This window comes from Pseudophryne corroboree, chromosome 9, assembly GCF_028390025.1.
Source record: "Pseudophryne corroboree isolate aPseCor3 chromosome 9, aPseCor3.hap2, whole genome shotgun sequence".
In the NCBI taxonomy this organism is placed as follows: Eukaryota; Metazoa; Chordata; class Amphibia; order Anura; family Myobatrachidae; genus Pseudophryne; species Pseudophryne corroboree.
In genome coordinates, this window is record NC_086452.1 from 335,698,235 (window position 1) to 335,710,952 (window position 12,718).

At 44.7% G+C, this 12,718-nt stretch overlaps 1 pseudogene; it reads right to left on the reverse strand.

The window, feature by feature from the left end:
- Nucleotides 1-1,371: 1,371 nt before the first annotated feature.
- On the reverse strand, nt 1,372-1,490 carry LOC134963874 (5S ribosomal RNA; annotated as a pseudogene).
- Nucleotides 1,491-12,718: the final 11,228 nt, after the last annotated feature.

Consider the following 12,718-nt stretch of genomic DNA (forward strand, 5'->3'; position numbering starts at 1 on the left):
TATATATATATATATATGTATATGTACCTATCTGTGTATATATATATATATATATATATATATATATATATATATATATACACAGATGTATGAATTAGTATTGCGCCACATGTGCTATAAAACAGATATGTTGTTTCACAAAGGCTATTCACTATGACACTCCCCTATGCGACTGCTGTTACCCTCAAAGAATATAGGGGTGGTAAAACCCTAAAAACAATGTGAGAAAAAAAGGGGGGGATGAGGGTGAGTAGCGACCTCTGTGTCCGTAAAAAGTATAAAATTTGCCAGTATGTTAAAATATATAAAAGCTATTTATTGACATAAAAATGCAAACATAAAGGAGATACATAAAAATTGGGACAATAAAATACACAACTGATCTAAAAGCACCAAATAAAAAAGAGCAATTAAATAGTGTCCTTATCTTTAGACTGAGGTAGGTACAGGTCACCCAACGCGTTTCGTCTGATGAGACTTCTTCACAGGGTAGGGACAAAATGAACCTTAGCAGCTATTTATAGCCATCACCCTTAGTGGGAGGGTAATGTCATCATTAGAAGTCATGTGATCTCATTAGTAAGCAGATACTCTTAAGCATAAGAATCTATACATGTAGCAGTTAATAACAGCTTAGTAAAGGTTGTGCAACATGTTATAAGTTAAAAACGAGTGTTTAAAAGTCCAATAATAAAGGAAACAGTCTTTAGATTCAGTAAGTAGCGGTATTTCCGCCACACTTCTGGTTGCGGCGGATGCGGCGCGTCACTTCCGCCCCACATCCGGTTTCTTCTGCGCATGCGCCCGCGGCGTTTTAGCGCGATCAACTGGGCTGCATGTTCATGCAGGATCAAGGGGCTCCTAGTACATAGTGTTCAGTATGTCCATATGGCGGCGGCCATTTTTGGAAAGATAATGTCCATAGGGTCTCAGTGTGCGGCGGCCATTTCTTAGAAGTCCATTCTGGAAAAAGGCTCTCCAGGTTCTCCAGTGTCATGGCAACGGTTCCCCACATAGAAAGAAATATATAAATGAAGATATCAGAATGACATCATTCAAATGCAAAGGCTGCAAACAACTTTAGTAGCAAAAGGATAATAAATAGTGTTATTAATGAGGCTGGTTTCTAAATAAACATTAAAGTGCACAGAAAATAGAGAAGAGAGAGTTTAGAGATTGGAGTGAATTAATTGTATATATATATATATATTGTATATCGGAAATAATTGTGATTACAAAGATACGGAGGTGTAAATGACAGTGATTATGTGAATGACAGTGATTATGTGATTCCTCTATAATTAACATACAATTATATATGCGGGTGAATAAGGCGTATATTCCTCCCTTAGGCATTTATTATATTCTTGTTCCATACAGTACCTGATCTTCCCAGGTGGTCCCCCTCACTGGTACTGATCAGGCCCATCGCTGCTTGGCTTCCAAGATCGGGCGTATTTGGGCATTTCCAGCGTGGTATGACTGTAATAATTTTGTGCCTGCCAGGTTATTGCTCCGACCGCGGTATAAGTGCTAATTTAATATTCGTGAGCTGGTATTTAAGGCGAAGTTCCATTGTGGTTTAAGGGATGGGGGGACCGTGGAGGGGGTGGGGAGTGGGTTGGGGTTGGAAAGGTGGGTTTGGGTGATGGCAACTGGTGTGGATAGGGTATGGAGGTGGAAAAGGGGGGGGTAGTATTGTGGCGGGGAGGGGGATTGGGTAGGCAGTTTGGAATCATAAGGATAGTTTGTGCAGAGACTGCCGGACGGCGGATATTAAGGAATAGAAGTACCGTGTTTTAAAGAAAGGGGGCGATCTCGTAGCTGTCATTAAATCCTTTGGGCTGTAGTGTTTGTAATTGAAATATCCAGAACATTTCACGACGTGACAACTTGTTAGCGAGATCCCCTCCTCTGTCTCCTGGTTTCACCAATTCAATGGCCTTGAAAGTCAGTGCCTCCGGATTAGAGTTGTGTGTGTGGATGAAGTGTTTGGACACGGCGTGGCTCTCCACCTTGTTCTTGATGTTTCTTACGTATTCTTGTATCCTTAATTTCAGGGGTCTCTTTGTCTTTCCTACATACTGCTTGTCGCAGTTGCATTCCAAAAGGTATACTACTGATTGGGTGTTACAGTTCATGTGATCCTTAATTCTGTACTCCTTTTTCTTTTCCATGTCAGTGAATGTTTTCCTGTTGGGGTGTAGGTATCTACAAACATTGCATCGCCCGCATTTATAGGATCCCACGCATTTGGGCCATGTGTGGTCCTTCTCTTGGGATGCCTTTAGCATGCTTGGGGCTAACAGGTCCTTCAGGTTGCGTGATTTCTTAAACACTATTTCAGGATGAGGAGGGAGGATTTCTTTCAGGATTGGATCCATCAATAAAATTTTCCAATGGTTCCTGAAGGAGTCTCGAATTGATTGTTCGTGCCGGTTAAAAGTTGTTATAAAAGCAGTGGAGTCTTTTGGTTTCTCCTTTGTTTTATATTCAAGCAGCTTAGTTCTATCTGTTTGATTGGTTCTGGATATGGCTTCTTTCAAGATGGTGTCTGGATATTCCTTCTGTTTGAATCTGTCGCTGTACATTCCCAGTTGAATCTGGAAGTCCTCTGGTTTGCTACAATTCCTTTTTATTCTACTGAATTGGGAGAAGGGAATATTATTCTTCCAACTTTTAAGACGATTACTCTTGTAGTGGAGGTAACTATTGGTATCCACTTGTTTAACGAAATTTTTTGTCGTGACTCTCCCATTCTCTCCTGTGAGAACCAGGTCCATAAACTCGATATGTTCTCTATTCGCGTTGAAGGTAAATACTAGATTCATCACATTGTTGTTTATATGCTTAAAAAATTGATTAAAACATTCCATGTCGCCATCCCAGATAATTAAAATATCATCAATGTATCTCCTATAAAAGATGATATTATTGGTAAAAACTTGATGGTCATAGATAAAAGCTCTTTCCCAGCTGCCCATAAAAAGATTTGCGAAGCTCGGCGCAAAAATTGTGCCCATAGCGGTGCCGCACTGTTGTAGATAAAATTGATCCAAGAACTTAAAATAATTGTGATGAAGGATAAAATACATAATATCACAAATAAAATCTTTATGGTTGTCAGTTAAAGAAACACCTTTATCCAAGTATTCTTTGCAGGCCGTCACTCCCTTATCATGCTCAATACATGTGTATAAGGATTGCACATCTATTGTAACCCACATGTATGAGTCCTTCCACTCAATATCTTTTAAAAGGTTTAAAACTGACGTCGTGTCCTTAAGGTACGATGGAAGATCCTTCACATATGGTTTCAGAAAAACATCAGCATATTCTGAGAGATTAGATGTAAGTGAGTCTATGCCCGCCACAACCGGTCTTCCGGGCGGGTTCTCCAGGCTTTTGTGTATTTTTGGTAAAAAGTAAAAGATGGGGGTGGTGGGTTCTGATCTCATTAAAAATTGGTACTCCTCTTTAGTGATGGTCCCTGTTCTTAGACCCTGTAGTAGGAGTGTCCTTAGTTCTTCAACGTAGTCATTCTTTGGATCTCCTATTAGTTTTTTGTATGATACTCCGTCTGACAGTAGTCTTTCTGCCTCTAGGATGTACTTGTCCCGATCCATGATGACCAGACCCCCTCCTTTGTCAGCTTGTTTTACAATAATCCCTCGGTTCTTCTGTAGGTTTTTCAAGGCCTCACTTTCTCTGTTTGTGGTGTTTTTCTCCTTTATCTTCCCTTGGTCTATGTCGCACAGGTCCTTCTTCACTAGTTCATAGAACATGGTAATATTGCTTCCTTTGGACTCAAGAGGGTAATATTTGGAGATGGGTTTTAGGCCTGATTTTGAATGGCTCTCGTAATTTGTTATGATTGCATCCTCCTTCTTCAAAAAATTTCTTTTTAATGTCAGTTTCCTAACGAATTTGTTCAGATCGATAAATGTCTCAAATTTATTAAGACCCCCTGTCGGTGCAAAAGATAATCCTTTGCTTAGGAGGGATACTTCTGGTTCTGTTAGTTTGTGTTGTGATAAATTGAAAATACCTCTCCCTCTTGGATCAGTTGCTGCTGTTATAGTGTTCTTTTTTTGTTTTCCCTCCCTCCTACTTCCTCGGCATCCTCTTCTTCTGTAAACCTCCTTTTTAGGGGCGATGCATGTCGTATGTCCTCTTTCACTGCGTATCTTGTAGGATTCTTTGGTCTTGCGCCTGATCGTTAATAAAAAATCCTGATCACTATTTGAGCCATGTCTCTGTAATGCTGTAAATCTATTGGATGTCTTGATATTGCTTGTTGGAGTATCCTTATTTTTACTCTGTATATTATTTGCCCTTGTGGGAATGGTTTTCCAATTTCCTCCGTCCATCTTCTGTTGGTCATTTGTTCTGAATCTGCTCCAGTTCTTCACTCTCCCTTGCTCGTAGTCTTTTTTGTCCCTTAAAAATTTATTTTCCTTTCCTTTAATTACCTTGTCCTCTATACGTTCCATCTTCTTGTTTAGTACTCTTTCGTTAACTTTGTAGTCCTCCTTGTCTTTGAAAGGCTCAAGTTCTTTTTCTTTGGTCTTGATTTCCGTCTCTAAAGATGAGAGGGATTTTTTCTTTTCATCGACTAGGAGTTTCATAAGGTCTAAAGAATAGGTATGTAAAATCTTGTCCCACTTTTCCATGAATGCTCCTTCCTGCCTGCCAAATGTGGGTTGTTTGAGTAGTCTAAGACCCCTTGGAATTCTATCAACTGATATATAGTGTTCCAGGCCCTTAACATCCCACCAGGTTTTAACTTCCTTGGTAAGGAGTCTTTCTATTCCCCAGAATAGGTCATCTAAATCACAGGGTTGGGTAGGTTCGTTTACAGTGATATTCTCATTAAAGATTTTCTTACACCACACATTCCTTCTACTGGTATGTTCTGTATTTCCCAACATTCTGTAGGTTTATACCCTTGCACCAGGCCGCAATAATAAATTAGTACCAAAGATAAATGCAGATGTATGGATTAGTATTGCACCACATGTGCTATAAAACAGATATGTCGTTTCACAAAGGCTATTCACTATGACACTCCCCTATGCGACTAACGGGGCGTCTGCTGTTACCCTCAAAGAATATAGGGGTGGTAAAACCCTAAAAACAATGTGAGAAAAAAAGGGGGGGATGAGGGTGAGTAGCGACCTATGTGTCCGTAAAAAGTATAAAATTTGCCAGTATGTTAAAATATATAAAAGCTATTTATTGACATAAAAATGCAAACATAAAGGAGATACATAAAAATTGGGACAATAAAATACACAACTGATCTAAAAGCACCAAATAAAAAAGAGCAATTAAAAAGTGTCCTTATCTTTAGAGTGAGGTAGGTACAGGTCACCCAACGCGTTTCGTCTGATGAGACTTCTTCACAGGGTAGGGACAAAATGAACCTTAGCAGCTATTTATAGCCATCACCCTTAATGAGAGGGTAATGTCATCATTAGAAGTCATGTGATCTCATTAGTAAGCAGATACTCTTAAGCATAAGAATCTATACATGTAGCAGTTAATAACAGCTTAGTAAAGGTTGTGCAACATGTTATAAGTTAAAAACGAGTGTTTAAAAGTCCAATAATAAAGGGAACAGTCTTTAGATTCAGTAAGTAGCGGTATTTTCCAGCTCATTGGAAAAAGCAAAACAAGCCAGCACTCATGATTTAGATGAAGAAACAAAGAAGATTTATTCAATATCAAGGCGACATGTGTACATACAGGCACAGCCCGACAGCTGTTTCAACCGACATAGGTCTTCCTCAGGGGCTGAGGAATAAATCTTGATATGGAATAAATCTTCTTCGTTTCTTCATCTAAATGTCACGATCCGGGTATCTGGACGCCATTACTTACCCTTCAGATGCCTCCTAAGGCTGGCTCAGCGTTCCAGGACCGGATCCCGCTGTTCCTGAGTTTCCACATGCAGAATGTCAGAGTGGTGATTTCATCAGCCGCGGCCTCCGCTGTGCCCGCGTGGTTAAATGTGCGCTTGTCAGTCTGGCGTCTCCTGTGGCCGGCGTCGCCATTACTGTTTCAATTCTCACATGGATTACAAACCAAACTTCCCTCCAAGTGTCTGCATGGGCGCAGCCATCTTGGATTTTGTCATCTGATTATTTCCACCAATCTGCTGTCTGTATTGTTGATTTGCATAATTGCCTAGCCAACCCCTTCCTTGCTGCAGGTATAAGTATGCTGTGCCTGAGCAAGGAAGGCGTCAGTGCTTTGGTTGTCTAACCTAGTTCCAGTTTGTCTCTCTCCTGTGGTTGTCTTCCAGGTTCCAGCTCCTGTCTCCAGACTTCTGCTATAGAGACCCGCACCAGCATTCCATCTGCGGTGTAGCCTGACTCTCCGATCCATTCTGGACTCACCTGTTTCCAGCTACAACAATCACCTGCTTCCAGCCCAGCTTCCAGCAGTGTACAGCTTCTCTTAAAGGGCCGGTATCCTTTCTGCAGTTTACCACTCTCCACCGGTATTATTATTTCACCGCTCTCAAACAATCACCTGCTTCCAGCCCAGCTTCCAGCAGTGTACAGCTTCTCTTAAAGGGCCGGTGTCCTTTTCTGCAGTTTACCACTCTCCACCGGTATTATTATTTCACCGCTCTCAAACTCCAAACTTCATTATTATTTCATCGCTCTCAAGTTCGTTTATTATTTAACTGGTTCCAGCCAGTATCCACTCCGTACCAACAACAGTCTGGTTCCAGCCAGTATCCACAGCAGCCGTTTTACCTTCAGCAGCCCAGCCTTTCCTGGAACATCAGCTGGTACGATCCTGGGTTCTCTCCATTGCTACAGTCAGGCCTGGTAAGGACTTTCCAACTAGAAGATTATAAGAACTGTCTCACACTACCAGTGCCTGTGGCCCTTGCCACCCTGTAGTACCCAGGAATTGTATTTATCCTCTGTTGACTTTTATGTTTCCTTTTACTGCTGCTGTGTTACGGAGTTTGTCATAATAAACATCATTGACTTTTATCCTGGTTGTCGTGGTCACGCCTTCGGGCAGTTATTCTACATGTTACTTACATGTCTAGGGGTCTGATACAACCTCCCAGGTTCCGTTACATCTCAGCCCCTACAACTGAGGCTGCCTCCCGTCAGCTCAGGCCCTCAGTTGTGACAGTAAGCACTGACCTAATGAATCCAGCCGGAGACCAGGATCAAGCGGCCAGGCCGATGCAAGAACTGGCAGCCCGACTTGAACATCAGGAGGCTGCACAGGGCCACATCATCCGCTGTCTCCAGGATCTCTCTACACGGCTGGATGGGATTCAAACGACCCTCCGTGGACCTGGCACGTCCGGTGCGTCCACTACAGTGACACCAGCTGTAACCCCACCCACCTTACCCATTTCCAGTCCACATCTTCATCTTCCAACGCCAGCAAAATTTGATGGATCTCCAAGGTTCTGCAGGGGATTTCTCAATCAATGTGAAATCCACTTTGAGCTTCTACCTGGCAATTTCTTCAGTGACCGTACCAAAATTGCCTATATCATCTCCCTTCTCAGTGGCTCAGCCCTTGACTGGGCATCACCTTTATGGGAGAAGTCTGATCCCCTGCTATCCTCCTATACTGACTTTGTAGCTACATTCAGGCGCATCTTCGACGAGCCAGGCCGGATAACATCTGCTTCATCTGAGATTCTCCGTTTACGCCAGGGAACACGTACTGTGGGACAGTATCTTATACAGTTTAAAATCCTGGCATCCGAACTGGCATGGAACGACGAGGCCCTGTATGCTGCATTCTGGCATGGCTTATCAGAACGCATCAAGGATGAGTTAGCTACCAGAGACTTGCCCTCTAAGTTGGATGAGCTAATTTCTCTTTGCACGAAGGTTGATCTACGTTTCAGAGAGAGAGCAACCGAGCGAGGAAGATCATCTACTCCTAAATCTTCTGCTCCTCCTCCTCGTCAACCATCTCCATCCAAGGATGAGCCTATGCAAATTAGTCGTTCCCGTCTATCTCCCGCTGAGCGCCGAAGACGTCTCTCTGAGTCTCTCTGTCTCTACTGTGCAGCTCCGTCGCACACTATCAATGCCTGTCCCAAACGTCCGGGAAACTCCAGATCCTAGCTCGCCAAGGAGAGGGCCGGCTAGGAGTAATGATCTCCTCTCCATCTCCTCATGACTGTAACCTCCCAGTGTCGCTCCAAATTGCTCAACGTTACAGGAACGTCATTGCCCTCCTTGATTCCGGAGCAGCTGGGAATTTCATAACCGAAGCTTATGTTAAACGGTGGTCCCTACCCACCGAGAGACTGTCCTCGTCCATCTCTTTGACTGCCGTGGATGGCAGCAAGATTTTTGACGCAGTCATTTCCTTAAGGACTCTTCCAGTTCGTCTGAGAGTGGGAGTTCTTCATTCTGAGTATATTTCTTTTTTAGTGATTCCAAGAGCCACACATCCAGTGGTTTTAGGCCTTCCATGGCTCCGTCTCCACAACCCATCAATTGACTGGACGACTACGCAAATACTGGCATGGGGTCCCTCCTGTGCTGAGACTTGTTTAGCCAAAGTTCTTCCTGTTTGTTCTTCCTTCCCCAGGTCATCTGATGTTCCGCCTCCTCCATATCAAGACTTCACGGACGTGTTCAGTAAAGCCTCTGCTGATATCCTTCCTCCTCATAGAGAATGGGACTGCCCAATCGACCTCATTCCAGGGAAGGTTCCACCGCGAGGCCGAACTTATCCGTTGTCTCTGCCTGAGACACACTCCATGGAAGAGTACATCAAAGAGAACCTGGCGAAGGGTTTCATCCGACCATCTTCTTCTCCAGCCGGCGCAGGCTTCTTCTTCGTTAAGAAGAAAGACGGTGGTCTGCGTCCGTGCATCGACTACAGAGGTCTGAACGACATTACCGTCAAGAACCGATACCCTTTACCCCTGATTACCGAGCTCTTTGATAGAGTTAGTGGTGCAACTATTTTCACAAAGCTGGACTTGAGGGGTGCCTACAATCTCATCCGAATCCGTGAGGGTGACGAGTGGAAGACCGCCTTTAACACCCGTGACGGACATTATGAGTACCTCGTCATGCCCTTCGGATTGAGCAACGCTCCAGCAGTCTTCCAGCACTTCGTGAATGAGATTTTCAGGGACATCTTGTACCGCCATGTCGTGGTTTATCTAGACGACATCCTCATCTTTACTAATAATCTCGAAGATCATCGTTTCTGGGTAAAAGAGGTTCTTTCCCGTCTCCGTGTCAATCACCTCTATTGTAAATTGGAGAAGTGTGTGTTTGAAGTTAAAACCATTCCGTTTCTAGGTTACATTGTGTCCGGTTCCGGACTGGAGATGGATCCTGAGAAACTCCAAGCAATCCAGAATTGGCCTATACCCTTAAGCCTCAAAGGGGTCCAGAGGTTCTTAGGGTTCGCCAATTATTATAGAAAATTTATACGAGACTTTTCCACCATTGTGGCGCCTATCACTGCATTAACCAAGAAAGGTGCTAATCCGTCCAAGTGGTCCGAGGAAGCTACACAGGCCTTTCACCTTCTGAAGCAACGGTTCATCTCTGCACCAGTTCTGAAACAGCCCGACACCGACTCTCCTTTTATCTTAGAGGTAGATGCCTCCTCCGTTGGAGTAGGAGCAGTGTTATCCCAGAGGGCCAAAGATGGACATCTACATCCTTGCAGTTTCTTCTCCCGGAAGTTCTCCCCAGCTGAGCGCAACTATGCCATTGGCGATCAGGAGTTGCTAGCCATCAAGCTCGCTCTGGAGGAGTGGAGATACCTGTTGGAGGGAGCTTCCCACTCAATCACCATACTTACCGACCACAAAAATCTTTTATATCTCAAAGGCGCACAATGTCTGAATCCTCGTCAGGCCAGATGGGCACTTTTCTTCTCTAGGTTTGACTTTAAACTCCAGTTCTGTCCGGGTTCTCAGAATCGTAAGGCCGATGCCCTTTCCCGCTCATGGGAGCAAGAAAATGAGTCCGAGTCTGCAGACAAGCATCCTATTATTAATCCGTTGGCATTCTCCACGGTAGGGATGGACTCTACGCCTCCACCAGGGAAAAGTTTTGTTAAGCCAGTTCTAAGGAAGAAGCTCATGCATTGGGCCCATGCTTCCCGTTTTGCTGGACATACAGGCATTCAGAAAACCCTTGAATTTATTTCTAGGTCCTACTGGTGGCCAACTCTGAAGAAGGACGTTATGGAATTTATTGCCTCCTGCCCAAAGTGTGCCCAACACAAAGTCTCCCGCGGGGCAACTGGTTCCATTATCTGTTCCCCGTCGACCTTGGACCCATTTGTCGATGGACTTTGTTTCCGATCTACCTATCTGCAACAAGTTTAATACCATCTGGGTGGTAGTTGACCGGTTCACCAAGATGGCACATTTCATCCCTCTCACCGGTCTTCCGTCAGCTTCCAAGTTGGCTCAAGTGTTTATACAAGAGATCTTCCGACTTCACGGTCTTCCTGAAGAGATCATCTCGGATCGTGGAGTACAATTTGTAGCCAAATTTTGGCGAAGTTTGTGTCAAGCCCTCCAAGTCAAGTTAAAGTTTTCCACGGCTTACCATCCTCAGACCAATGGTCAAACCGAGAGGGTGAATCAGGACTTGGAGGCCTTCCTCCGTATATATGTGTCTTCCTCTCAAGATGACTGGGTTCAACTCCTTCCTTGGGCCGAGTTCAGCCACAACAATCAATACCATTCCTCATCTTCTTCTACACCATTCTTCATTAATTATGGATTCCACCCTAAAGTCCCAGAATTCCAACCGCTTCCAGCAGTGGATGTTCTGTTCCAGCAGTGGATGTCACCTTGCGTCAGTTTTCAAATAACTGGAGGAACGTCCGCGCAGCCCTTCTTAAAGCCTCATTCAGGTATAAGAAGTTTGCCGATAGGAAGCGTAGAGCGGTTCCTGCTCTCAAGGTGGGTGATCGTGTGTGGCTGTCCACGAAGAATTTAAGGTTGAGAGTTCCCAGCATGAAATTTGCACCTCGCTACATCGGACCCTTCAAGATTGAACAAGTCATCAATCCTGTTGCCTACAGGTTACAGTTACCATCCTTCTTGAAAATACCCAGGACATTTCATGTTTCTTTGTTGAAACCGCTGATCCTGAATCGGTTTCATTCCGCACTTCCTCCAGCTCCCAAAGTTCAGACTCAACGGGGAGTCGAGTACGAGGTGGCCAAGATTTTGGACTCACGTTTCCGTTACGGTCAGTTACAATACCTCATTGACTGGAAGGGCTATGGTCCTGAAGAACGCTCTTGGACCAATGCCTCAGACGTCCATGCTCCTGCCTTGGTCCGAAATTTCCACGCAAAGTTTCCTTTAAAGCCTAAGAAGTGTCCTGGGGCCACTCCTAAAGGGGGGGGGTGCTGTCACGATCCGGGTATCTGGACGCCATTACTTACCCTTCAGATGCCTCCTAAGGCTGGCTCAGCGTTCCAGGACCGGATCCCGCTGTTCCTGAGTTTCCACATGCAGAATGTCCGAGTGGTGATTTCATCAGCCGCGGCCTCCGCTGTGCCCGTGTGGTTAAATGTGCGCTTGTCAGTCTGGCGTCTCCTGTCTCCTGTGGCCGGCGTCGCCATTACTGTTTCAATTCTCACATGGATTACAAACCAAACTTCCCTCCAAGTGTCTGCATGGGCGCAGCCATCTTGGATTTTGTCATCTGATTATTTCCACCAATCTGCTGTCTGTATTGTTGATTTGCATAATTGCCTAGCCAACCCCTTCCTTGCTGCAGGTATAAGTATGCTGTGCCTGAGCAAGGAAGGCGTCAGTGCTTTGGTTGTCTAACCTAGTTCCAGTTTGTCTCTCTCCTGTGGTTGTCTTCCAGGTTCCAGCTCCTGTCTCCAGACTTCTGCTATAGAGACCCGCACCAGCATTCCATCTGCGGTGTAGCCTGACTCTCCGATCCATTCTGGACTCACCTGTTTCCAGCTACAACAATCACCTGCTTCCAGCCCAGCTTCCAGCAGTGTACAGCTTCTCTTAAAGGGCCGGTGTCCTTTCTGCAGTTTACCACTCTCCACCGGTATTATTATTTCACCGCTCTCAAACAATCACCTGCTTCCAGCCCAGCTTCCAGCAGTGTACAGCTTCTCTTAAAGGGCCGGTGTCCTTTTCTGCAGTTTACCACTCTCCACCGGTATTATTATTTCACCGCTCTCAAACTCCAAACTTCATTATTATTTCATCGCTCTCAAGTTCGTTTATTATTTAACTGGTTCCAGCCAGTATCCACTCCGTACCAACAACAGTCTGGTTCCAGCCAGTATCCACAGCAGCCGTTTTACCTTCAGCAGCCCAGCCTTTCCTGGAACATCAGCTGGTACGATCCTGGGTTCTCTCCATTGCCACAGTCAGGCCTGGTAAGGACTTTCCAACTAGAAGATTATAAGAACTGTCTCACACTACCAGTGCCTGTGGCCCTTGCCACCCTGTAGTACCCAGGAATTGTATTTATCCTCTGTTGACTTTTATGTTTCCTTTTACTGCTGCTGTGTTACGGAGTTTGTCATAATAAACATCATTGACTTTTATCCTGGTTGTCGTGGTCACGCCTTCGGGCAGTTATTCTACATGTTACTTACATGTCTAGGGGTCTGATACAACCTCCCAGGTTCCGTTACATCTCAGCCCCTACAACTGAGGCTGCCTCCCGTCAGCTCAGGCCCTCAGTTGTGA